This window comes from Schistocerca serialis, chromosome 4, assembly GCF_023864345.2.
Source record: "Schistocerca serialis cubense isolate TAMUIC-IGC-003099 chromosome 4, iqSchSeri2.2, whole genome shotgun sequence".
NCBI lineage: Eukaryota > Metazoa > Arthropoda > Insecta > Orthoptera > Acrididae > Schistocerca > Schistocerca serialis.
This window is the reverse complement of record NC_064641.1, coordinates 722,272,961-722,300,267: the sequence shown is the minus strand read 5'-3', so window position 1 is coordinate 722,300,267 and position 27,307 is coordinate 722,272,961.

Below are 27,307 nucleotides of genomic sequence, written 5' to 3'. Positions count from 1 at the left end.
GGCCATCTTTACAAGGACTACAGTTGGTCTGCATCTTTGATGACCCACCAATACCATTATTTCTACAAGGAATGCAGTGGGTCTGCACCTCTGGTGGCCCACCAACACCACAATCTCTACCAGGACTACAGTGGGTCTGCACCTATCGTGGCCCACCAATACAGTAATCTCTACCAGGACTACAGTGGGTCTACTCTGTGATGACCTGCCTACCAATATTCTTCAAAATTTCTAATGACTCTGCTGTGGGTTTGCTCTGTTGTGACCCATTACTTGTCTGCATGTCGAGAGTCAGCACTGTCTTTCCGTTGGAAGGACAACACTACTTCTTCAATAATGCATGGAAATCCACTACTTCCGTGTGCATTTTCTTTTACTGCTCAGACTTTGAGAAAAACACTGCAATTTTACTGTGATGAATGATCAGTACTGTCTTTATGATGGACTGTGAGAAATTTTTAGCTTTTGACCAACATTGTATCAATAAGTGTGTGCATTTGATACCTTTGTTATTGTAATTATGAAAAATTTTATCAAATCATTATTGGCCACTGCCCAAAACAATCTGTAAAATTTTTTGTGGGGTGCATGGGGGCTATGTAAGTAGGCTGTTTATGTTTTCTTATTGGCAACGTTACGTAGCGCTCTTCAGGAAAATCACTGGCTGTGCTGCGTGCAGTCTGTGGCTAGTTTGCATTGTTGTCTGCCATTGTAGTGTTGGGCAGCGGCAGCTGGATGTGAACAGCGCGTAGCGTTGCGCAGTTGGAGGTGAGCCGCCAGCAGTGGGGAGATAAATGGCGGAGTTTTGAAATTTGTAAGACTGGATGTCATAAACTGCTATGTATATTATGACTTTTCAACACTATTAAGGTAAATACATTGTTTGTTCTCTATCAAAATCTTTCATTTGCTAACTATGCCAATCAGTAGTTAGTGCCTTCAGTAGTTTGAATCTTTTATTTAGCTGGCAGTAGTGGCGCTCGTTGTATTGCAGTAGTTCGAGAAACCAAGATTTTTGTGAGGTAAGTGATTTGTGAAAGGTATAGGTTAATGTTAGTCAGGGCCATTCTTTTGTAGGGATTTTTGAAAGTTAGATTGCGTTGCAATAAAAATATTGTGTGTCAGTTTAAGGACAGTCATGTTTAATTTTTCTAAGGGGACGTATCACACTGAAGAGCAGAAGAAACTGGTACACCAACCTAATATCGTATAGGGTTCCCGCGAGCACGCGGCATTGCCGCAACAAGCTTGGCATGGACTCGACTAATGTCTGAAGTATTCCTTGAGGGGGGGGACTGACACCATGAATCCTGCAGGGCTGTCCATAACGTAGAGTACACGCCCCACACAATTACAGAGCCTCCACCATCTAGAACAGCCCCTGCTGACATAGAGGATCCATTTATTCACTCGATACAATTTGAAACGAGACTCGTCCGACCAGGCAACGTGTTTCCTGTCATCAACAGTCTAACGTCGGTGATGACGGGCCCTGGCAAGGCGTAAAGCTTTGTGTCCAGCAGTCAGGGTACACGAATGGTCCTCCATCTCCGAAAGCCCATACTGATGATGTTTTGTTGAATGATTTGCATGCTAACACTTGCTGATGGCCCAGCACTGAAATCTGCAACAATTTGCGGAAGGGTTGCACTTCTGTTACGCTGGACGATTCTCTTCACCCGTCGTTGGTCCCGTTATTGCAGGATCTTCTTCCGGCCGCAGCGATGTCGGAGATTTGATGTTTTGCCGGATTACTGATATTCGCGGTACAGTCGTCGAATGGGCATACGGGAAAATCCTCACTTCATCGCTGCTACGGAGATGCTGTGTCCCATAGATTACGCGCCGACTATGACACACTCACATCTTGATAACTTGCCATTGTAGCAGCAGTAATCGATCTAACAACTGCATCAGACTCCTGTAGTCTTATACAGGCGTTGCAGAGTCGTATTCTGCATGTTTACATATCTCTGTATTTGAATACGCATGTTTACACCAGTTTCTGTGGCCCTACGTGTATAATGCTTGCAGAAATGGGAGCTGGGCACGATCTGGATGCTCTTCAGTGCTTCTTCTTTTTTTTTTTGTCTTTGAATTTCTCTTAAAAGCGTCTTTGAGATGCCGCTGGAAAAGATATGTAGTTCCATAAGGAAAAGACAAAATCGATTTCACAATTCAGCGGCTAGAAACGAAAACAAAGAACTTGAGAACGTGAGGAAATTCGGACATTGTCAGCTATAACTTGGAGGAAACCGCATATCGATATAGTCATTCGTTCTGGATACACACAGACGGACAAAAATTGCAACACCGACAAATAATTAATGTAGAGCAATTAAATTGCGGAAATGTGTTTTTCTAGGTACCATAGTGATTGACACTACAAGGTAATAGGTCAATGTAAGCGCGAGATAAATCATTGCCAATTTGAAAATATGGTTCAAATGGCTCTGAGCACTATATGACTTAACTTCTGAGGTCATCAGCCCCCTAGAACTTAGAACTTCTTAAACCTAACTAACCTAAGGACATCACACACATCCACGCCCGAGGCAGGATTCGAACCTGCGATCGCAGTGGTCGCACGGTTCCAGACTGTAGCGCCTAGAACCGCTCGGCCACCCCGGCCGGCTGCAAATATGAAGTACTGGTACATTAACAACTGGTGTAACCGCCAGAATGTTGAATGTAAACATGTGTGCAGTTCGTTGTACAGGTGCGGGATGTCAGTTCGTGGGATGGAGTTCCATGCCTGTTGCACTTGGTTGGTCAGCACAGGGAAGGTTAATGCTGTTCGTGGATGGAGCTGGAGTTGTCGTCCGATGATGTCCTAAGTGTGCCCGATTGCAGAAGATCTGGTGATCGAGCTGCCCAAGGCAAAATGTCGACTCACTGTAGAGCCTCCCGGTTTCAACAGCGGTATGCGCGTGACCTTTATCCCGTTGTTAACACACCCCCAGGAATGCTGTTCACGAATGGCTGCTCAACAGATCCAGTCACCAGATTGACAAACAAATATACTTTCAGGGTGAGTAGGATGACTAGGAGAGTGTTCCTGCCGTAATACGAAATCGCACCGCAGACAGTAACTCTAGATGTAGGTCCAGTGTGTATTGCATGCTGGCAGTCTTGTTGAAGGCCCTCAGCTGGAATCCTAACCAACACACTGGCAGCGAGGCAGAACCAGCTTTCATCACAAAACGCAGCATACCTCCACTCTGCCCTGCAATGAGCTCTCTCTTGGCGCCACTGAAGTCGCAAATGGCGGTGGTTTGGGATCAGTGAAATGTATGCTACAGAGCGTCTGGCTCGGAACTTTCCTTGAAGTAATCGACCTGTAACAGTTCTTTATGTGACTGTGGTGTCTATTGCTGCTCAAATTGCTGCTGCAGATGTAGTACGAGGCGCCAGAGCCATACGCTGAACACGATAGTTTTCCCCCTCAGTAGTGCCATATGGCCGTCCAAAGCCCCATCTTCTTGCGACTGTACATTTCCCTAACCAACGCTGCCAGATATCACGTGCAGTGGCTACGTTCCTGGCAAGTCTTTTTGGAATGCCACGGAGGGAACATACAGCATCCCGTAGCCCTATTACACGATCTTGTTCAAACTCAATGAGGTGTTGCTAACGGCATTTTTGTCGCCTTAAGGGCATTCTTGGCTAATATCAACTTACCACGATCAGTCTCAAAGCTAACTAACGCTGACGTCCGTTACAGGGTGTATTTAAAGCATACCTGATTTGCATTCTCATAGTGCCACTGGGGCGAAACCACAATAGACATCAACTTTCAAAATTGCTCTGAGCACTATGCGACTTAACTTCTGAGGTCATCAGTCGCCTGGAAGTTAGAACTACTTAAACCTAACTAACCTAAGGACATCACACTCAACCATGCCCGAGGCAGGATTCGAACCTGCGACCGTAGTGGTCCCTCGGTTCCAGACTGTAGCGCCTGGAACCGCACGGCCACTCCGGCCGGCTACATCAACTTTCAGATGTAGAAACACTCTTACCAACTTTTCTTATGTCGCATAACACCTTCCTTCTTGGTGTTGCAGTATTTTTAACCATCAGTGTATTTATTCATACTCGATATATTTGGGGTGACCTGTCTTCGCTATTCCAGACAGTATAAATATGATACACTACTGGCCATAAAATTGCTACACCACGAAGATGACGTGCCACAGACGCGAAATTTAACCGACAGGAAGAAGATGCTGTGACATGCAAATGATTAGCTTTTCAGAGCATTCACACAAGGCTGGCGCCGCTGGCGACACCTACAACGCGCTGACATGAGGAAAGTTACCAACTGATTTCTCATACACAACCAGCAGTTCACCGGCTTTGCCTAATGAAACCTTGTTATGATGCCTCGTGTAAGGAGGAGAAACGCGTACCCTCACTTTTCCGACTTTGATAAAGGTCGGATTGTAGCCTATCGCGATTGCAGTTTATCGTATCGCGACAATGCTGCTCGCGTTGGTCGAGATCCAATGACTGTTAGTAGAATATGGAATCGGTGGGTTCAGGAGGGTAATACGGAACGCCATGCCGGATCCCAACGGCCTCGTATCACTAGCAGTCGGTATGACAGGCATCATATCCGCATGGCTGTAACGGATCGTGCCTGCGGTTACCCTTGACGCTGCATCACAGACAGGAGCGCCTGCGGTGGTGTACTCAACGACGAACATAGCTGCACGAATGGTAAAACGTGATTTTTAACGACCCGTGGCTCTACCTTTCATTCGATCCCTGCGAAACCCTACACTTCAGCAGGATAATGCACGACCGCATGTTGCAGGTCCTGTACGGGCCTTTCTGGATACAGAAAAAGTTCGAATGTGGCCCTGGCCAGCACATTCCACAGATCTGTCCCCAACTGAAAACGCCTGATCAATGGTGGCCGAGCAACTGGCTCGTCACAACACGCCAGTCACTACTCTTGATGAACTGTGATATCGTGTTGAAGCTGCATGGGCAGCTGTACCTGTACACGCCATCCTAGCTCTGTTTGACTGAATGCCCAGGCGTATCGAGGCCGTTATTAGGGCAAGAGGTGATTGTTCTGGGTACTGATTTCTCAGGATCTATGCACCCAAATTGCGTGCAAATGTAATCACATGTCAGTTCTAGTATATTTGTCCAATGAATAGCCGTTTACCATCTGCATTTCTTCTTGGTGTAGCAATTTTAATGGCCAGTAGTGTAGTTCCTTTCCGGATAGCCTTCGTATGTGGTGGCTGCTTCGAAAATCCACACTTTTGTGACTGGGTCTTCCGGAAACGTCTTACAGCATCTCTCTAACGACCAGCAGCTTTCCATCGGGGCGGAAGCGGAAACGGCGGTCCGCAGCGCTGCAGATAAGACGCCCTCTGGACGAACGCAAAGCAGCCGGCCAGAGTGTTGCTAGCGGAGCCGCAGCAGCAGCAAAGCAGCACGGGCCGCTCACCATTAATCGTGGTGGGGGAGCAGCCGCCAGCCGTCCGCGGCTAAAAGACGCGCGCCGGCTTCCTGCTGGTTCGCTTTTCGCCCTCAATTACGGGGGCATCGATCGCCGGGGTCCTGGGAACAGGGGTGGTCGGCGCGGCCGCCAGTCACCCGGTGATGGATGCGAGCGGGGCCGAGGCGCCGGCCGACCACGTGCGCCCCGCGCCACGCCCTAAGTGGCTCTCGGTGGACGCCGCCACATCAAAGGCCCGCCGCGGCGCGTCCGTAATTGATATTTTGTCTCGCCGGCGCCAAAGAGTTGCCGGCGCTGGCTGCCGCGTCGCCACCCCGGACGACCCGCCCTCACAGCGCAGTGATGGACCGCGTCGCAGGGGTTAAATATCTCATCTCGGCCTTTAAGTGAGGCGTCCGAGGCCGCCCCCGAGATTTCGGTCTGCTGCTCACACACACATTACGTGTACACTTAGGGCTTTTTAACAGCCGCTGACAGTCCTCTAAGCGATGTTTACGCTGCCGATGAAAACGCATAAAGCGAACCGGAAATGGCCTAAAAGGAGCGTTTTAGGTCGGAAGATTTCTCTCTCGTATCCGTCTGTAAACAAGTTAAAGAGGCTGCTACCGTCGTGGGCCACGTGGCGTAACATTCTGCATCAGACACCTTACCAGTCGGTGTGACAGCTCAACATTCATCGCCTTCATAATATACGCAGCTGCGTTAGCAACAGTTGTAGCCACAATACGCCGTAGATTCCCTGATAATAAAAATATAGCCTAGTATCCTCTCAGTGCAAAAAGGCTAAGCAGGGATGGCTAGAGGACAAATGTAAGGATGTAGAGGCTTATCTCACTAGGAGTAAGATAGATACTACCTACAGGAAAATTAAAGAGACCTTTGCAGAAAGGAGAACCACATGCACGAATATCAAGAGCTTTGATGGAAACCCAGTTCTAAGCAAAGAGGGGAAAGCAGAAAGGTGGAAGGAGTATATAGAGGGTCTATACAGGGGCGAGGTACTTGAGGACAATATTATGGCATTGGGAAAGGATGTAGATGAAGATGAAATGGGAGATATGATACTGCGTGAAGAGTTTGACAGAGCACTGAAATACCTGAGTCGAAACAAGGCCCCCGGAGTAGACAACATACCATTAGAACTACTGACAGCCTTGGGAGAGCCAGACCTAACAAAACTTTACCATCTGGTGAGCAAGATGTCTGAGACACGCGAAACACCCTCAGACTTCAAGAAGAATATAATAATTCCAATCCCAAAGAAAGCAGGTGTTGACAGATGTGAAAATTACCGAACTATCAGTTTAATAAGTCACAGCTGCAAAATACTAACACGAATTCTTTACAGACGAATGCAAAAACTGGTAGAAGCCGACCTCGGGGAAGATCAGTTTGGATTCCGTAGAAATGTTGGAACACGTGAGGCAATACTGACCCTACGACTTATCTTAGAAGAAAGATTAAGGAAATGCGAACCTACGTTTCTAGCATTTGTAGACTTGGAGAAAGCTTTTGACAATGTTGGCTGGAATACTCTCCTTCAAATTCTAAAGGTGGCAGGGTTAAAATACAGGGAGCGAAAGGCTATTTACAATTTGTACAGAAACCAAGTAGCAGTTATAAGAGTCGAGGGGCTCGAAAGGGAAGTAGTGGTTGGGAAAGGAGTGAGACAGGGTTGTAGCCTATCCCCAATGTTAATCAATCTGTATATTGAGCAAGCAATAAAGGAAACAAAAGAAAAGTTCGGAGTAGGTATTAAAATCCTTGGAGAAGAAATAAAAACTTTGAGGTTCGCCGATGACATTGTAATTCTGTCAGAGACTTGGAAGAGCAGTTGAACGGAATGGACAGTGTCTTGAAAGGAGGATATAAGATGAACATCAACAAAATCAAAACGAGGATAATGGAATGTAGTCGAATTAAGTCGGGTGATGCTGAGGGAATTAGATTAGGAAATGAGACACTTAAAGTAGTAAAGGAGTATTGCTATTTGGGGAGCAAAATAACTGATGATGGTCGAAGTAGAGAGGATATAAAATGTAGACTGGCAATGGCAAGGAAAGCGTTTCTGAAGAAGAAAAATTTGTTAACATCGAGTATAGATTTAAATGTCAGGAAGTCATTTCTGAAAGTATTTGTGTGGAGTGTGGCCATATATGGAAGTAAAACGTGGACGATAAATACCTTAGACAAGAGGAGACTAGTGCTACAGAAGAATGCTGAAGATTAGATGGGTAGATCACATAACTAAAGAGGACGTATTGAATAGAATTGGGGAGAAGAGGAGCTTGTGGCGCTACTTGACTAGAAGAAGGGATCGGTTGGTAGGACATGTTCTGAGACATCGAGCGATCACCAATTTAGTATTGGAGGGCAGCGTGGAGGGTAAAAATCGTAGAGGGAGACCAAGAGATGAATACACCAAGCAGTTTCAGAGGGATGTAGGCTGCAGTAGGTACTGGGAGGTGAAGAAGCTTGCACAGGATAGAGTAGCATGGAGAGCTGCATCAAACCAGTCTCAGGACTGAAGACCACAAAAACAACATCCTTTTAGAACACTTTATTGCCCAGATTCCAAGGTTTGTTACGTATATAACGAGTTTCACATAGTTCAACAGCCATCTTCAGATCCGTAAAGGTTACAAAGAAATTCAGAAATAATCTGTTGTGTATGTCTTCACACACAATGGTAAGTAGGAGTGGGCTAAAAGAGTGATGTGGCAGTCGTCGTTACAGGAAAACTGGACAAGAGCAGAAATGATTAGCCAACACTTTAACACAACAAACAGTAGGTTTACTTATACTGTATTTCTCCAAATGTACAAAGACTAATTACAAATAAAAAACGGTAAATGATAACAGCCAAACAGTTGCAGGAGAAAGATGTATTGAAATCCTTGACCACATTTTCGGTACATCTAAATATACCTTCATCAGAGCAAAAATACACCTGATCAGGAAGACACCTTCATTAGCAAAAAACTTAGCACCATAACTGAGATAGAAGAAAAAAAAATAAACACTTATAGCTTTAAGTAACCATAAAAATTACCAAAGTATTACAAGCACAAAAACTTTTGGTCAGTTACTAAAATCACATCCTGCAGTGAAGATACATAAAACAATTGTGCGAAAGAATCTTCAACATCGCAGCGCGTCAACAATCGTTGGTTAATACATTAAAAAACTAAAAACCCGTCTCGATTGCGAAAAAAGCACCTAGTGTTAACTGTTATCCCAGGTTTCGGTGTAGATAACTACACCTTCTTCAGAACAACAATGAAACCCACAAGTGCCTAAGAAGATCTTTGTCAATGGTTAAAGGAACACCGTAGCTACACATTTATAAACGAAAAAGAAAGGAAAACACAAACAGTACATATGTACAAAGTCAAAACCACTACGCCATTAAGTAAGATTAAGTAAGATTAAGGAAAGGCAAACCTACGTTTCTAGCATTTGTAGACTTAGAGAAAGCTTTTGACAATGTTGACTGGAATACACTCTTTCAAATTCTAAAGGTGGCAGGGGTAAAATACAGGGAGCGAAAGGCAATCTACAATTTATACAGAAACCAGATGGCAGTTATAAAAGTCGAGGGACATGAAAGGGAAGCAGTGGTTGGGAAGGGAGTAAGACAGGGTTGTAGCCTCTCCCCGATGTTGTTCAATCTGTATATTGAGCAAGCAGTAAAGGAAACAAAAGAAAAATTCGGAGTAGGTATTAAAATTCACGGAGAAGAAATAAAAACTTTGAGGTTCGCCGATGACATTGTAATTCTGTCAGAGACAGCAAAGGACTTGGAAGAGCAGTTGAATGGAATGGACAGTGTGTTGAAAGGAAGATATAAGATGAACATCAACAGAAGCAAAACAAGGATAATGGAATGTAGTCTAATTAAGTCGGGTGATGCTGAGGGAATTAGATTAGGAAATGAGGCACTTAAAGTAGTAAAGGAGTTTTGCTATTTGGGGAGCAAAATAACTGATGATGGTCGAAGTAGAGAGGATATAAAATGTAGGCTGGCAATGGCAAGGAAAGCGTTTCTGAAGAAGAGAAATTTGTTAACATCCAGTATTGATTTAAGTGTCAGGAAGTCATTTCTGAAAGTATTCGTATGGAGTGCAGCCATGTATGGAAGTGAAACATGGAAGATAAATAGTTTGGTCAAGAAGAGAATAGAAGCTTTCGAAATGTGGTGCTACAGAAGAATGCTGAAGATAAGGTGGATAGATCACATAACTAATGAGGAAGTATTGAATAGGATTGGGGAGAAGAGAAGTTTGTGGCACAACTTGACCAGAAGAAGGGATCGGTTGGTAGGACATGTTCTGAGGCATCAAGGGATCACCAATTTAGTATTGGAGGGCAGCGTGGAGGGTAAAAATCGTAGAGGGAGACCAAGAGATGAATACACTAAGCAGATTCAGAAGGATGTAGGTTGCAGTAGGTACTGGGAGATGAAAAAGCTTGCACAGGATAGAGTAGCATGGAGAGCTGCATCAAGCCAGTCTCAGGACTGAAGACCACAACAACAACAACATACAAAAACCGTGCTACTGTTTGGCTGTTATCATTTACCGTGAAGATTTTCAACAGTTGCTGCTTCAGCAAAAGAACAGCACGAATTAGAGTCCAGCTAGTACAATAGCTACTAGGGTGAGGCTCCCTGTACTAAGCACGAACGATAATGTCATCGCGAAGAAGCTTCAGGTGCAAGCAAGCTGTTTGGCTGCCGCCGGCTGTCCTACACTATGTCATGAAAAGTATCCGTACACCCCCAAAAACATACGTTTTTCATATTAGATGCATTGTGCTGCCACCTACTGCCAGGTACTCCATATCAGCGACCTCAGTAGTCATTAGACATCGTGAGAGAGCAGAATAGGGCACTCCGCGGAACTCACGGACTTCGAACGTGGTCAGGTGATTGGGTGTCACTTGTGTCATACGTCTTTACGCGAGATTTCCACACTCCTAAAATCGCTAGGTCCACTGTTTCCGATGTGATAGTGAAGTGGAAAACTGAAGGGATACGTACAGGACAAAAGCGTACAGGCAGACCTCGTCTGTTGACTGACAGAGACCGCCGACAGTTGAACAAGATCGTAATGTGTAATAGACAGACATAGAACCAGGCCATCACACAGGAATTCCAGACTGCATCGGCATCCACTGCAAGTACTATGACAGTTAGGCGGGAGGTGAGAAAACTTGGATTTCATGGTCGAGCGGCTGCTCATAAGCCACACATCACGTCGGTAAATGCCAAACGCCGCCTCGCTTGGTGTAAGGAGCGTAAACATTGGATGAATGAACATTGGAAAAACGTTGTGTGGAGTGACGAATCACGGTACACAATGCAGCGATCCGGTGACAGGGTGTGGGTAGGACGAATTCCCGATGCACGTCACCAGCCAGCGTGTGTAGTGCCAACAGTAAAATTCGGAGGCGGTGTTGTTTTGGTGTAGTTGTGTGCTTCATGGAGGGGACTTGCAGCCCTTGTTTTTTTGCGTGGCACTATCACAGAACAGGCCTACATTGACGTTTTAAGCATCTTTTTGCTTCCCACTGTTCAAGAGCAATAAGGGGATGGCGATTGAATCTTTCAACACGATCGAGCACCTGTTCATAATCCATGGCCTGTGGCGGAGTCGTTACACGACAAAACATCCCTGTAATTGACTGGCCTGCACAGAGTCCAGACCTGAATCCTATAGACTGGAACGCCGACTTCTGCGTGCCAGGCCTCACCGACCAACATCGATACCTCCCCTCAATACAGTACTCCGTGAAGAACGGGCTGCCATTCCCCAAGGAACCTTTCAGCACCTGATTGAACGTATGCCTTCGTGAGTGGAAGTTGTTATGAAGGCTAAGGGTGGGCTAACATCGTATTGAATTTCACCATTACCGATGGAGGGCGCCACGAACTTGTAACTCATTTTTAGCCAGGTGTCCGGATACTTTTCATCACATAGTGTATATTGCGGCCGCAGAGGGCGCTCATGGTACACAGCCGTTGGAGGCGTGGCTCAGTGGGCATGCACCATTGGATCCCACGGTTCCAGCACGACTGTTATCGGCATCTAATGGAAACCTGACATTCTACTGCCCACATCGAAGCCTGTGTGGTCATATCAATACATTACACCACAACATACTTATCCAAACCAAAATTGTTGCAATAAAATCAAGCAGAGTATATAACATTTGCTGTAATATGAATGGTGTTAAGTAGCTAATCGCATCTTTATGTACATGTACAAAATACAGTATAATAATTTATAGGACTTATCTGAAGTCATCATTAACGGTGCACCACTGTGCTAATGTGCGTTACCTACTCATAATACCAGAACATACAACATTTTACACATTGTGTAAGTAGGCTGTTTATGTTTTCTTATTGGCAACGTTACGTAGCGCTCTGTATGAAAATCACTGGCTGTGCTGTGTGCAGTCTGTGGCTAGTTTGCATTGTTGTCTGCCATTGTAGTGTTGGGCAGCTGGATGTTAACAGCGCGCAGCGTTGCGCAGTTGGAGGTGAGCCGCCAGCAGTGGTAGATGTGGGGACAGAAATGGCGGAGTTTTGAAATTTGTAAGACCGGCTGTCATGAACTGCTATATATATTATGACTTTTGATGACTATTAAGGTAAATACATTGTTTGTTCTCTATTAAAATATTTAATTTTCTAACTATGCCGATCAGTAGTTAGTGCCTTCAGGAGTTTGAATTTTTTATTTAGCTGGCAGTAGTGGCGCTCGCTGCATTGCTGTAGCTTGAGTAACGAAGATTTTTGTGAGGTAAGTGATTTGTGAAAGGTATAGGTTAATGTTAGTCAGGGCCATTCTTTTGCAGGGATTATTGAAAGTCAGATTGCGTTGCGCTAAAAATATTGTGTGTCAGTTTAAGGACAGTCATGTATAATTTTTCTAAGGGGACGTTTCAATTGTATTGAGTACTGATAACTTTCACATAATGCAAAAAACAAAAAGGCGCACAATCCCATGTGTACGACGATCTTACACTTTATGCGGTAATGAGCGTAAACAATGTAACATGCCATTCTGCACCATATGGGAACCAGTGGAAGTTGTCCCATTGACGGAAACAGGCAAACTAACTGCAGCAGATGTTTTAGACCCTAAGTCGCAGTTATTGCCACAAGGTAGCAGTACAGTATGATAATCTAACATACGTAGTTACACCTCAGAATGCTTCGTTATAAATAAAATAAAATACACCTACTACTTAAAATCTATAAGCAGTCATTAGACTGAACGTCAACCATAACACTTAAATTAGATCATAATGGCACTTATTAGATACTTTAAATACTTAAAACATACGCTACACAGATATTGACGGCCCGACATTCAGGTTCGTTTATGAAAACTTGTTACATCAAAACCAAATGGAACAGAGTACTAATAGTGTAAAAAAAGTGTATTAACAACGTGATATCCAAAAGTATGTTAAAATACTTGAAAAAATATAAGCTGCAGAGACTTTTAAGAGGTGAGATTCTACAGCTCGATTTATCAAGTTTGTTACATCAAAACACTATGAGCCAGAGCAGTACCAGTGCAGTAAGCTCATTTAAACAACCTGACGTCCCAGTAATGAAATTGGTAGGAACTTTTGACAACTACTACATTACGATTCATAAACCGAACAGGTACATGGGACGTATTGCGAACCTAGAAATACATATCTAAAACACCTGTCTTCATCGGCCATATGCTGGGACACACTACGATAAGAAGACAGTACGTGTTATCCTTACGTACAGTGTTGTAATACGTTACCAGAACAGGTAAGCAAATCTTGCAAACCTTATATTATACCTCAGGTTACATATCTGTACTGGCCACATACCGGAAAACATTACGTCAGTACAGTAACAGACACACTACTAAAAAGAAAGTACGTGTTATCCTTACGTACAGTATTGTAATACGTTACCAGAACAGGTAAGCAAGTCTTGCAAACCATATATTATATCTCAGGATACATATCTGTACTGGCCATATGCCGGAAAACATTACGGCAGTACAGCAATAGACACACTACTTTTATTCTGTATAATCAGGCAGCGTGGAGGGTAAAAATCGTAGAGGGAGACCAAGAGATGAATACACTAAGCAGTTTCAGAAGGATGTAGGCTGCAGTAAGTACTGGGAGATGAAGAAGCTTGCACAGGATAGAGTAGCATGGAGCGTATAAGATCTAGGCAGATTACAACCAGTAGCGAGAATTGTGATTTTCAGCTCGATGTCTACGTACATACGTGTTACACTGTATTTGTTGTACGGTAACATTATAAAACACAACTTCCCTTAACATTATATTGTCTCATTCAGTTTAAGGTAAAGCGTATATGGTTCCTGATGGACAGTAAGCTATTATGAGGACAATAATATCTAGTTCGATATTTACATTTCATAAACGTTACATTATATTTGTATCATGGTAACAGTGCCAAAACGCCACACTGAAAGAATGCGCAGGTCACATCTGCGGAATTCGTCAAGGAAAATCTTCCGTTCATCAGACCTACAGGATGTCGCAAATGCCACTGCAATGTAAATAATGTGGGATTGATACAGTCACCTCTTCATAGACTTCACATCATCCTGCGAAGGTACTGATAGCAGGGAGCTATACACAGAAATCAAAGAGTTAAAGATTCACAGCAGACGGATCGCCTTAGTGAAAGGTACTAAACACCCAGAATCAAGTTATGATACAGAACAAATTTTCAGGTGCTGTGATCGTAAAAAATGGGGTTCGGCTGGGCGACTCACTGCTCTGTTTTCCGTTTAATGTAGCCTTGGAGAAAGTTATAACAGATGTGGGCACCAGTACAAGGTGTACTAACCTGTACAAATCAGTCCAGGTGCTGGCATGTGCAAACGACGTGGATATACTTGAAAGAATTCCAGAATCAATTAAAGAAAGCGTTACAGGTCTAGAAAGATGAACCTACAGATAAAAGAAGGGAAAAAACTATATATATATATATATATATATATATATATATATATATATATATATATACCGATTTGTATGAATGGGATCTCATTAGGATAATCACTCTTAGTTTCTGACAGAAATTGGTTCTCGTAAGTTTCCTGTCGAGTGTAGTTTCACTTACCTCGCACGGGAAGTAAACCATAAGAGCAATGTCAGCTCTGAAATTCAAAAAGGAATATTGTGCGGCAACGACTGCTACAATGTCCTCGGAAAACATCAGAAATCTAAGCTGCTGTTCATGAAAGCTAAAGTTATGATGTACGAAGTTTTGAAGAGACTTGTGCTAACATACGGTGCTAAAACATGTAAAATACAGAAATTCCATGAAAAATATCTTGGCATTCTTGAATGAAGGGTCTCGTGATCAATTCGTTGGTTAGTGGAAGAAAATAGTGTCTGGAGGAGGAGTTGCAACGATGAATTTTATAATTTGTATAATGAACCAGATATTGTCAGCTACGTTAAGATTAAAATTGTGGAGCGGACAGAACATGTAGTTAGAGCTAACGATGGAATGATTTAGAGGATATTAAATGTAGTGCTTGAAGATACCAGGAGAGTTGGAAGAAAGCTAAGACGGGAGAAAGCTGTCGAAGAGGACGTCAGAAAAACTGCAGTTCGGAATTGTAAGAGTGCGTCACTAAATAGGAAAGAATGGGATAATGTTCTAAAGATTGCCACGGCTAACAAAGGGCTGCCGTACCAATGCTGATGACATGTCTACAAGAACGGTAGGAAAAGTGATCTACCGAACTACTACTCATTTTCATTGACGTCCATCAGTCGTAGAACGACAGAATATATTCTGAGCTCAAATACTACGAATTTTCTAAAACAGAATGACCTCCTCCATGCCAACCACCATGGATTCCGGAAACATCGATCATGCGAAACCCAAGTGGTACTTTTCTCACACAACATCCTCGTAACCATGTATCACTGCAATAACAGTGGGTGCAATATTTCTTGAGTTTCGGAAAGCAACTGGCTCAATACCACAGCGTCGATTATGAACTAAGTAAGATGTCGAACTAAATTTGTGACTGGATTGAAGATTTGATAGCAAGAATGTCTTAAAATTATGTGTACTTTTGATCTAAAAACCGATGCTTTTACATTATCAAACCGGCATAATTTCTCCTTACGTCCCCGTTTCCTCTGAAACGTTGTGTGATGTTGGATGTGTGACTGTCCCATCAGTAAAAGTTAATTGTTAATATTTTCTATAATTTGTAACCACCTCCTGTCTCTGTGAGCTCTCTCACTAAAAGAGAGCATGTCTTCTGAGTCATATCATAGCGTGTTGCAGAATATTTTTCTACTTTGATGAACTAATGATGAGAGTTCATCAAACGAGACAAGTACAAGAACGAAAGCACGTCATTCACGGTGGAATACAGCGTAGTAAGCCATCTGTTAGAATCCACAACAACTAACGTTTGGTGCACTACGTACACACACTTCAGAGAGATGCATCTTGTGTCAGTTACTGACGCTGGCTGCGTAGTAGTATGAAAGGAAACTATTATGTCACCGACATGCTTTCCGGCTGACACATTAAGGGACGGGGAAGACCAATCAAGGGACGATACATTTCTCAAAGTGTTTGTGATGTAAACTAAATTGTGGGATCTTACGTTATCTTGTTGGAATATTCCATTTTATACCCTGGTCATGAAAGTATGGCAACAGGTTTTGTAAGTAGGCTGTTTAGGTTTTTATGTTGCTAACGCCATGTAGCGCACTCTATTACAATCGCTGACTGCACTGTGTGCAGTCTGTGGCTGGTTGGACTCGTTGTTGGAAGTTATTCGTCAGTGTAGTGTTGGGCAGTTTGATGTGAACAGCCCGTAGCGTTGGGCACTTGGAGGTGAGCCGCCAGCAGTGGTGGATATGGGGAGAGAGACGGCAGAGTTCTGAGATGTTAGTATGAGCGGACGATCTGGACGTGTGTTTATCAGAGAAAGGAAATGTGTTAAACTGGATGTTACGAATATATACATAACAACTTTTGAACACTATTAAGGTAAATACATTGTTTGTTCTCTATCAAAATCTTTCACTTGCTAAATCTTTCATTTGCTGCTAATGACTTCAGTACTTAGAATCATTTATTTAGGTGGCAGTATTTGCGCTCGTTGTATTGCAGTAGTTCGAGTAACGAAGAATTTTGTGAGGTAATTGGTTCATGAAGGGCATAGGTTATTGTTAGTCAGGGATATTCTTTTGTAGGGATTATTGAAAATCAGATTTCGTTGCGCTAAAATATTGTGTGTCAGTTTAGAAATGTTGAGAATAAGTAAAGAAAAAACAGTCTCAGTACGTTCAGTTTCACTCTGGAGCTTCAAAATCATGTAAGGTAGAAGTTTTACCAGCACAGTCATTCTTTTGATTCAGAGGGGAACTTTCATAATACAGAAAGCATGCGTAGATATTACTTTTTGGTAATAATGATGAACTAAGGGAGATCTCTGGGAAGTAAAGAACGTTTTGTTTAAAAATAAAATACTATGAATACTGCAGTACCAAATGTTATATTGAAAACAAACGCTGTCATGTCCTTTTGGGTGATCCCGCTGTATGTTTATGTGTACCATTGTGTGTCTATGTTCTTCCTGTATTTATGTGTTTATCTGATTAGAGTTATGTTGTAGAATTTTTCTAATACCAAGCTGCATTTACTATGATGAGAAGTACTGTTATCCTCAAATAAAACCTGTCCTTTACTTGGGACAAATGTTTAAGTATTACTTATTCTGTTATGTTTTCTTTTTATGCTCATGTATCAATTTGATGTCCTAATTAATATTCTCATTTTTTCATTTACTTACTTCTGTCACAATCCCTATAGTACTCATGTATATGCTTATTTCTATTCTTTTGTAGCGCTTGGTTTATTACTGATGTCATCATTATGTTTCTTAATGATGTTCTTTTTTGTACCTTTATAATTGTATACTCATGTTATAAAATTATAATATACACTAGTTCTTTAAATTAAGTAAATAGTATGGTTTCATTTCACTGCACACATTTCTGTTGGTCATAGTAAATGCACAATATGTGAGACGTTAAAAAAAAAAAAAAAAAAAAAAGGGATTGTTAGTGCTCGCCGGCCGGAGTGGCCGTGCGGTTCTAGGCGCTACGGTCGCAGGTTCGAATCCTGCCTCGGGCATGGATGTGTGTGATGTCCTTAGGTTAGTTAGGTTTAATTAGTTCTAAGTTCTAGGCGACTGATGACCTCAGACGTTAAGTCGCATAGTGCTCAGAGCCTTTTGAGCCATTTGTTAGTGCTCGCACATGTGTTGATAATTCAGCAAGGGACTGGTTAAGATCATTGCTGGTTGTAAGGACATTTCAGAAATTTTTTTTGTGAGTGCACAAGTGGTGGTTCATGGACTTGCTATATTATCCGCAAGACTCTTCAATGGTGATTGTGCATCCGCACAGTCGCAAAGAATGGCTGCTTGTCATCTCTACAAGGAATACAGTGGGTCTACACCTTTGGTTGCCCACTAGTACCATGATCTCTACAAGGACTACGGTGGATCTGCACCTTTGGTGGCCCACCTATACCATAATCTCTACCAGGACTAAAGTGGGTCTGCAGCTGTGGTGGCCCACTAATAACATCATCTGTACAAGAAATACTGTGGGTCTGCTCTGTGATGACTTACCTACCAGTATTGCTCTAAACTTCGACTGACTCTACCGTAGGTTTGCTCTCTTGTGGCCCATTACCTGTCTGCATGTCAAGAATCAGCACTGTCTTTCCGTTGGAAGGACAACACTACTTCTTCAAGACTGCATGGAAATCCACTACTTTCATGTGCATTTTCTTTTACTGCTCTGACGTTGTGCTTAATACAATCATTATTACTGTGATGAATAATCAGGACTGTCTTTATGAACTGTGAGGACAATTTAAACAGTTTGTAAAATTTTCTGTGGGGAGCATGGGGTCTATGTAAGTTGGCTGTTTAGGTTTTTGTGTTGATAACGCCAAGTAGCGCTCTCTATTAAATTCACTGACTGCTGGTTGGACTCGTTGTTGGAAGTCATTCGCAAGTGTAGTGTTGGGCAGTTGGATGTGAAAATCCCATAGCGTTGGGTGGATGTGAACAGCCCATAGCGTTGGGCAGTTGGTGAGCCGCCAGAAGTGGCGGATGTGGGGAGGTAGATGCCAGAGTTCTGAGATGTTAATTGGAGCGGACGATCTGGTCGTGTGTCCGTCAGCAAAAGGAAATGTGTTAAACTGGATGTCACGAATATATATATATATATATATATATATATATATATATATATATATATATATATATATATAATGAGTTTTGAACACTATTAAGGTAAGTACACTGTTTGTTCTCTATCAAAATCTTTCATTTGCTAAATCTTTCATTTGCTACTAATGCCTTCAGTAGTTAGAATCTTTTATTTAGGTGGCAGTATTGGCGCTTGCTGTATTGTAGTAGTTCGAGTAACGAAGATTTTTGTGAGGTAATTGGTTCATGAAGGGCATAGGTTATTGTTAGTCAGCGCTATTCTTTTGTAGGGACTGTTGAAAGTCAGATTTCGTTGCGCTAAAATATTGTGTGTCACTTTATAAATGTTGAGAATAAGTAAAGAGAAAACAGTCTCAGTATGTTCAGTTTCACCCTGGAGTTTGAAAATCATGTAACGTAGGAGTTTTACTTGCATAGTCATTCCTTACATTCAAAGGAGAAGTTTCAGTTTTACCATTATTTCTGCAAACTGATGAACATTTAGCCTCCTGATAAAATGATGTGGTCCAAAAATTCCCTTGTCACCAATATTCATGGCAACATTAAGTTCACGATGGAGGTAGAGACAGATGGTGCCTCGCCGCTTCTCGACGTCCTCCTCCACCGTTAAGCAAATGGGTGTCTCAGCCCCAGTGTTTACCAGAAACCCACCCACACGGACCGATATCAGCACACTAACAGCTGTCACCATCCGTCGTAGAAACGTTCTGTTATGAAAAGCTTGGTGCATCGAATGGACGTCGTCTCAGACGCTGAAAACCTGCCGAAGCAACTGAGTCACTTAGGGAATGTATTCAAGGAAAACGGTTACGACAACCGCCGGGTTTACCGAGCCATTTTTCGGAAAGCATGGAAGCAGAAGGACCCCGAGGAGGAGTAGAAAAAGCTTTCGTTTCAGCCTTTCAGTGGCTCAGTAACAGGAAAGATAGCCGGTTCCTAATGAGGCATAAAGTTGATTCAGTTTTCAGGCCTTCAGTAAAAATGCGAAGGTCTGTGAAAGACGACAAAGGCCTCAAAATGACAGGTGTGTATACACTGATGAGCCAAAACATTATGACCACTTGCTTAATAGCCTGTTTGTCCGTCTTTGGAACGTAATACATCGCTGGTTCTGCATAATTCCAGGGAGCCGACAGTCTGGCGGTAGGTTTGTGGAGGTATGTAACTTTAGATAGCTACGCATGTGTGTCATGTATTTCGTATAAATAACGGGCCGCTGATTTGGGTACGCGGTGAGGCGCCCGATAGCAACCCAGATGGGCTCCATAGGATTTAGATCAGGCAAATTTGGTCAACGAGACATCAATATAATTTCACTGTAATGTTCCTCGAACCACTGTAGCATGGTTATGTCTCCGAGACATGGACAGTTATACTGCTGAAAGAAGACATCGCCGTCGGGGAGGACCAGAAGCTTGAAGGGATGCAGGTGGAACGGAACTGTCAGCGTGTCTTCGATTGTTACCACAGGTTCCATGCAAGCACACAATAATGTCTACCATAACGTAGTTCTGCTGCCATTAGCCTTTGTCTATGATGGCTTGCTCGTTTCGAGCCACCGTTCACCTCGATGACTGCGTATATGGAGACGACCACCAACCAAGTGCAGCGAAAGTGTGATTCATCCGAAGAGCCGACACATTTCCATTGATCGACCGTCGAACTGCAATGGTCCCGTGCCCACCGCAAATGTAATTGGCGATGTCATTGGGTCAACATGTGAACACATAGGTATGGTCTGTTGCAGAGCTCCATTTCCGACAAATTACGATCACGTTGGGCTCCGAAACGCTTGTGCGTTCACCAGCATTGTGCTCTTTCAGCAAATATCCCACAGATCGCCATCAGTCCTACTTTACAGAGCAGACAAGCCTCCGAACCCCGCGTTCAGTGAAGAATCGTGGACGTCCAACCATTTAGCGCCTAGTGGTAGTTTCACTGTCCTTCTGCGTCTTTCCGAAGATGCTCACGACAGAAGCACGTGAACATTCGACCAGCTTCGCCGTTATAGAGACAATCGTTCACAGGCTCTGCGTAATAATAATCAGCCCTTTGTCAGAATCACTTACCTCAATGGGTTTCCCCATTTGCAGCCCATATCTTCGTTAGTGTGGTCCCCTGTCCATGTCTGCTCCGCTCACATACTTTTGTTACCGCGTCAGGTGCCCCCAGCGCCACCAGGCGACATTCATCGTTGTACTGGGCCATGGTCATAATGTTTTGGCTTATCTGTGTAAATTACCGTGTGGTTGGGCACATTTTTAAGTCTCACAGACTGTGTGTACTACTTAACAGCACTGTAAGAACACGAGACGTGGTTTCGCTTTCGGTACTCTCACAAATCAGCGGTAGCAGACGATGCTCTAGAAAACTGACATCGCATTGCATTCGAGGAGACATCTGTTCTCACACGGACTAATACTTTCTGGGATAGCGCAATATCAGAAGCGATCGATATGAAAATTTGTGATAACATCCACACTAAAGACGGTGGCCTGCATCTAACCGCAAGTTGGGACCTGGCCATCGGAATGTTGAAGAGGGCTCAGCGGGCGCGCAATGAAAACATCGTCCTATATGGGGCTGGAATGAACACCAGTGATGTCAGAGAAAGCAACGCGGCTACATAATGACGGCAGCAGCTGCCATCTGACAATGGCAGTGGAGTACTCGCTGAAAGCTCGAGGATTTTAAATCACTTGATCCGGCTGGGAGCTTAAGACAGTTTTATGTGTACTTATAGCAGCGGAACCATTCATTCTTATATTTAGTCTCCTGCTAACAGTTCCCAAATCACTCTTGTTGTCATTTCCAACAGTTCCTCACGTAATGATTGTACAAGTGGTGAGGTATGGGTGTCGAGAATCGATACTTCGAGTTATTTTCCACCAGGTCGCTTACGGACACATTGTTATCGATGTGGCTGCCACAAAGTCGATTGACACTAGTCGCTGAACGCTACGAACTGCCACTTATTGTCCAAGTGGACTATGGCTCCAAGCCACGCAAGTCTCCGCTGTGTGTGGTGTAGTCTCTGTGCTAAAATGGCAACTGGAGATCTACATCTACATGGATACTGTGCAAATCACATTAAAGTGCCTGGCAGAGGGTTCATCGAACCACCTTCACAATTCTCTATTATTCCAATGTCGTACAGCGAGCGGGAAGAATGAACACCTATATCTTTCTGTACGAGTTCTGATTTCCCTTATTTTACCTTTGTGATGGTTCCTCCCTATGTAAGTCGGTGTCAACAAAATATTTTCGCATTTGGAGGAGAAAGATTCTGATTGGAATTTCGTGAGAAGATTCCGTCGCAACGAAAAGCGCCTTTCTTTTAATGATGTCCATCGCAAATCCTTTATCATTTCTGTGACACTCTATCCAATATTTCGCGATAATACAAAACGTGCTGCCTTTCTTTGAACTTTTTCGATGTTCTCCGTCAGTCCTATCTGGTAAGGATCCCACACCGCGCAACAGTATTAAAAAAGAGGTCGGGCAAGCTTAATGTAGGCAATCTCCTTAGTACGTCTGTTGCATTTTCTAAATGTCCTGCCAATAAAACGCTGCCTTTGGATAGCCTTCCCCACAACATTTTCTATGTGTCCTTTCCAATTTAAGTTGTTCGTAATTATAATACCTAAGTATTTAGTTGAATATACGGCTTTTAGATTAGACTGATTTATCGTGTAACCGAAGTTTACCGCCTTCTTTTTAGCACTCACGTGGATGACCTCACACTTTTCATTATTTAGGGTCAATTGCCACTTTTCGCGCCATTCAGATATCTTTTGTAAATGGTTTTGCAGTTTGTTTTGATCTTCTGATGATTTTATTAGTCGATAAACGACTGCAAACAACCGAAGACGGCTGCTCAGATTGTCTCCCAAATTGTTTATATAGATAAGGAACAGCAAAGAGCATATAACACTACCTTGGGGAAAGCCTGAAATCACTTCTGTTTTACTAGATGACTTTCCGTCAATTATTACGAACTGTTACCTCTCTGACAGGAAATCTCAAATCCAGTCACATAACTGAGACAATATTCTATAAGCACGCAATTTCACTACTAGCCGCCTGTGTGGTACAGTGGCAAAAGCCTTCCGGAAATCCAGAAATACCGAATCGATCTGAAATCCCTTGTCAATAGTACTCAACACTGCATGTGAAGAAAGAGCTAGTTGCGTTTCACAGGAACGATGTTTTCTAAACTCATGTTGACTGTGTGTCAATAGACCGTTTTCTTTCGAGGTAATTCATAATGCTCGAACACAATATATGTTCCAAAATCCTGTTGCATTTCGACGTTAACGATATGGGCCTGTAATTTAGTGGATTACTCCAACTACCTTTCTTCAATATTCGTGTGACCTATGCAACTTTCCAGTCTTTGGGTACAGATCTTAAAACAGAAGGAACAACATGAAAATACTGAAAATAAACTCGAATATTGATGAAATTTTGGCAAACATATCACAGGTCATCGCAAAAGTAGTTTCAGTTTGGCGTGTAAACGCAGCAGCGATTCTGTGTGACAAAGACTCAACATGGTCTTGAGTCCTAAGGTATAAGGCACCAGAAATCTATGCTCAGGTCACGCTATTCACGTAAATTACGGGCCGATGGTATGTAATAGCGGAGATAAGGTCCTATTGCATTCCAGATGTGTTCATCGGGGTCAAATCACGACGAATTTTATGAGCAAGATTGCAACAGTAGTTCATAATCAAGCCGTTCTAACTACTGTAGCACGATTCTGGCCTTGTGTCACGGGCAGTTATCTTGCTCTAAGATGCTATCACCGTCGGAGAAGACAAAGCATGCAGCGACGCATGTGTTCCGCAGTAATATTCAAGTTGTCCACAGCTCTCATAGTGTCTCTGATTGCTACCATAGGTCCATGGAAGACTAAATTAAAAAAATCTCTCGTAGAATAATTTTTAGAGCAGCCGTTCCCTGGATAACGGCGCGAGGGGTAACAAGGAATGTGATTCATCAGACCAGGCGACACGTTTCCAATGATCCACCGTTCAATCTCGTTGATACTATGGCCACTGCAGTCACAAATGACGATGTAGTTCGCTGAAGGGAGCAGGTAGTAGTTGACTGTCTCGGAGAATCATATTCCAGAACGTGTGCTGCATGAGTCTGCACCAACATACTTACAACAGCGGGCAAGCCTCCGACCAGTGCGTTCTGCGATAAGGTGTAGACATCCAACACGTTCTCGTCAGAAGTGGTTTCATCGTCCTCCAATCACTTTCCATTGACGCTTTCTACCGTTCACGAGAAGCTCATTCGCAGCCCCCAAACCATAACATTATCCAGCTTGTCAGATTATGTCAGTGTATTTTGCCATTTTCGGCCCGTATCGTCGCTGGATTGATTCACCATCATCTCAGCTTGTACTCTTTCCTTGCCACTTCACGTGCTCGCATCATCACCAGTCTTCTTTCAGTCTCGCGGAAGCCCGTGGCCACAATGTTGTGGCTCTTCAGTATTTGTGGTATTAAAGTCTCAGAACGTCACATCTTTTCCTTGATACAACGCTGAGTTTTCCTTTTCTCAAACGGTAACACAAAGTTGGGAGGACTCCCAATGGGAGTAAACCCCGAGGAAAAATTTCGGTCCTTCAGGATGGGTGTTCGGCGGGTGGTTGGCATCCCACCCTGGTAAAAGCAGGTTTACTTCGTTTCCCAAACGAAATAGAAAATGTGGCCGGATCAAAACGTATAGAATCTGGTTAACAACAAAGATTGGTTTGTGAAAAATGGAATGTACCAGTTTTAGAAGGGAAAGTTGAGAAACTAATTAAAGAAACAGACGTACTGAAAATGGTTATCCTGATGATGACAGAAACGAAAAAGAAAGTACCTCGACAATAAGTAGTTCGAGACTGTATTCTGTTTTGGAGGAGAGTGGAAAAACTGAAAGAGCAAAATCAGAGGTAAAAGTTCTTATAAAAAGGAAATGGAAACTAGGAATAATTCATTGGAATAAAGTAAATGTATGAAACGTCCCCTTAGAAAAATTTATTAATGACTGTCCTGATAAACCTCTTACATTATTTGATTTTCAGATCAGCTGAGCAGAACTGAATGTACTCAGACATTTCGCTCTTTACCTATTCTGATCAACACTAGACTGACACACAATATTTTAAGCGCAACGCAATCTGACTTTCAATAATCCCTACAAAAGAATGGCCCTGACTAACATTAGCCTATATCTTTCACAAATCACTTACCTCACAAAAATCTTCGTTACTCGAACTACTGCAATATAGCGAGCGCCACTACTGCCAGCTAAACAAAAGATTAAAACTACTGAAGTCACTAACTACTGATAGGCATAGTTAGCAAATGAAAGATCTTGATAGAGAACAAACAATGTATTTACCTTAATAGTGTTCAAAAGTCATAATATATATAGCAGTTCATGACATTCAGTCTTACGAATTTACAGTCTCCGGTAGACACACGTCCAGATCATCCGTTCTCAAAACTCAGCCATTTCTTTCCCCACATCCATCACTGCTGGCGGCTCACCTCCAACTGCGCAACACTACGCGCTGTTAACAGCCAACTGCCCAACACTACAATAGCAAATTACAACAATGCCAACCAGCCACAGACTGCACACAGCACAGCCAGTGATTTTCATATTGAGCGCTACGTGGCGTTACCAGCATAAAAACCTAAACAGCCTACTTACAAAAGTAAATGTAATTATAATCAGTTTAACAACAAAAATTCATGGAATGAAACTGGAATTAATTGCCTCATATGGTCCTAACGAGCGGTTCTAGGCGCTAAAGTCTGGAACCGCGTGACCGCTACGGTCGCAGGTTCGAATCCTGCCTCGGACACGGATGTGTGTGATGTCCTTAGCTTAGCTAGGTTTAAGTAGTTCTAGGGGACTGATGACCTCAGAAGTTAAGTCCCATAGTCCTCAGAGCCATTTGAACCATTTTTATGGTCCTAATAAAGACGCGCCAGACAAGAAAAAGAGGGATCTCTTCGATGACCTAAAGGAAGTGGTTGACAAATGTCCAGATGGACGTGAACTGTTAATATGGTGGACTTAAATGGACGAATTGGAAAAAGATTAAATGATGACGTTGTAGCACCGCGCGGAGACGATGAAGTAGAAAACCATAACGGAGGAGGCTGTTTAACTTATATAAGGTTCAGAAGTGTACCGTTACGAGTGGCCATTTCCAGCATAAAGAAATGCATGCATAAGTCGACCTGGGCCAATCCTTTAAGGAACATAAAATCATTTATAGACTACGTATTAACGAGGAAGCAGCGAGTAATTAAGACGCAAGATGTAAGGCTAAGAAGAGGAACAGGGCGTGGCTCCGATCGTTTTACAGTTACTTCAAAAATTGCTTTTCCGATTAAGACCAAGATGAAACAGAAGGAGAAAGGGGAAGATATTGGTAGTAGAACCACAGAGAATCCAAAATGTAGGATATATCTGCTACAAAAGAAAGTGTGAAAAATTTGTATCAGCAATGATCAAATCTAAGATTAGATGCAGTGGATGAGAACTGGCGTGGTAACGAGCTATACAGTTTCCTGAAACAGTCTATTAAGGGACAGCGAAGGAGGCTTTAAAAGGCAAAGGGGCAGCAGAGTAAGAACTGAAGGGATGACCTCAGAGATGCTGAAGGTGGTTGAGTAAAAGGAAAAACTATACTAAAGAGCCAAAGAAATTGGTATAGGCATGCGTATTCAAATACAGAGACAGAATACGGCCCTGCGGTCGGCAATACCTACATACGACAACAAGTGTCTGCGCAGTTGTTAAATCTGTTACTGTTGGTACAATGCCAGGTTACCAATATTAAAGTGAGTTTGAACATGGTTTTATAGTCGGCGCACGAGCGATGGAACACAGTATCTCCTAGGTAGCGATGAAGTGGGGATTTCCCGTACGATCATTTCACGAGTGTGCCGTGGATATCAGGAGTCCGGTAAAACATCAAATCTCCGACGTCGCTGCGGCCGGAAAAAGATCCTGCAAGAACAGGACCAACGACGATTGAAGAGAATCGTTCAACGTGACAGAACTGCAACCCTTCCACAAATTGCTACAGATTTCAATGCTGAGCAATCAACAAGGGTCAACGTGCGATCCATTCAACGAAACATCATCGATATGGACTTTCGGAACCGAAGGCTGCATGGGGGCTTAGTTATATATTTAATGCAAATATTTTTAATTTTTCAGTCGCTGTCTGTCCGGTTACACAGTATCGTAAACGGTTGGCCCTGACTAGTATTTGTACGCAATCTGACTGCATAGAACAACAACAAAGAATGAAGCAAAATTTCCGTTAACACAATTAATTAATTAAGTCCCCAGCAACTATAAAACCTAGGAAACAACAAAACACAAGTGTAGCTGTTCTGTGTGTGGAAGTGTGATTCAACGTACACATCTGGCACGGTTCTTCCTCAATAAGACCAGATATTTTAAACACCAT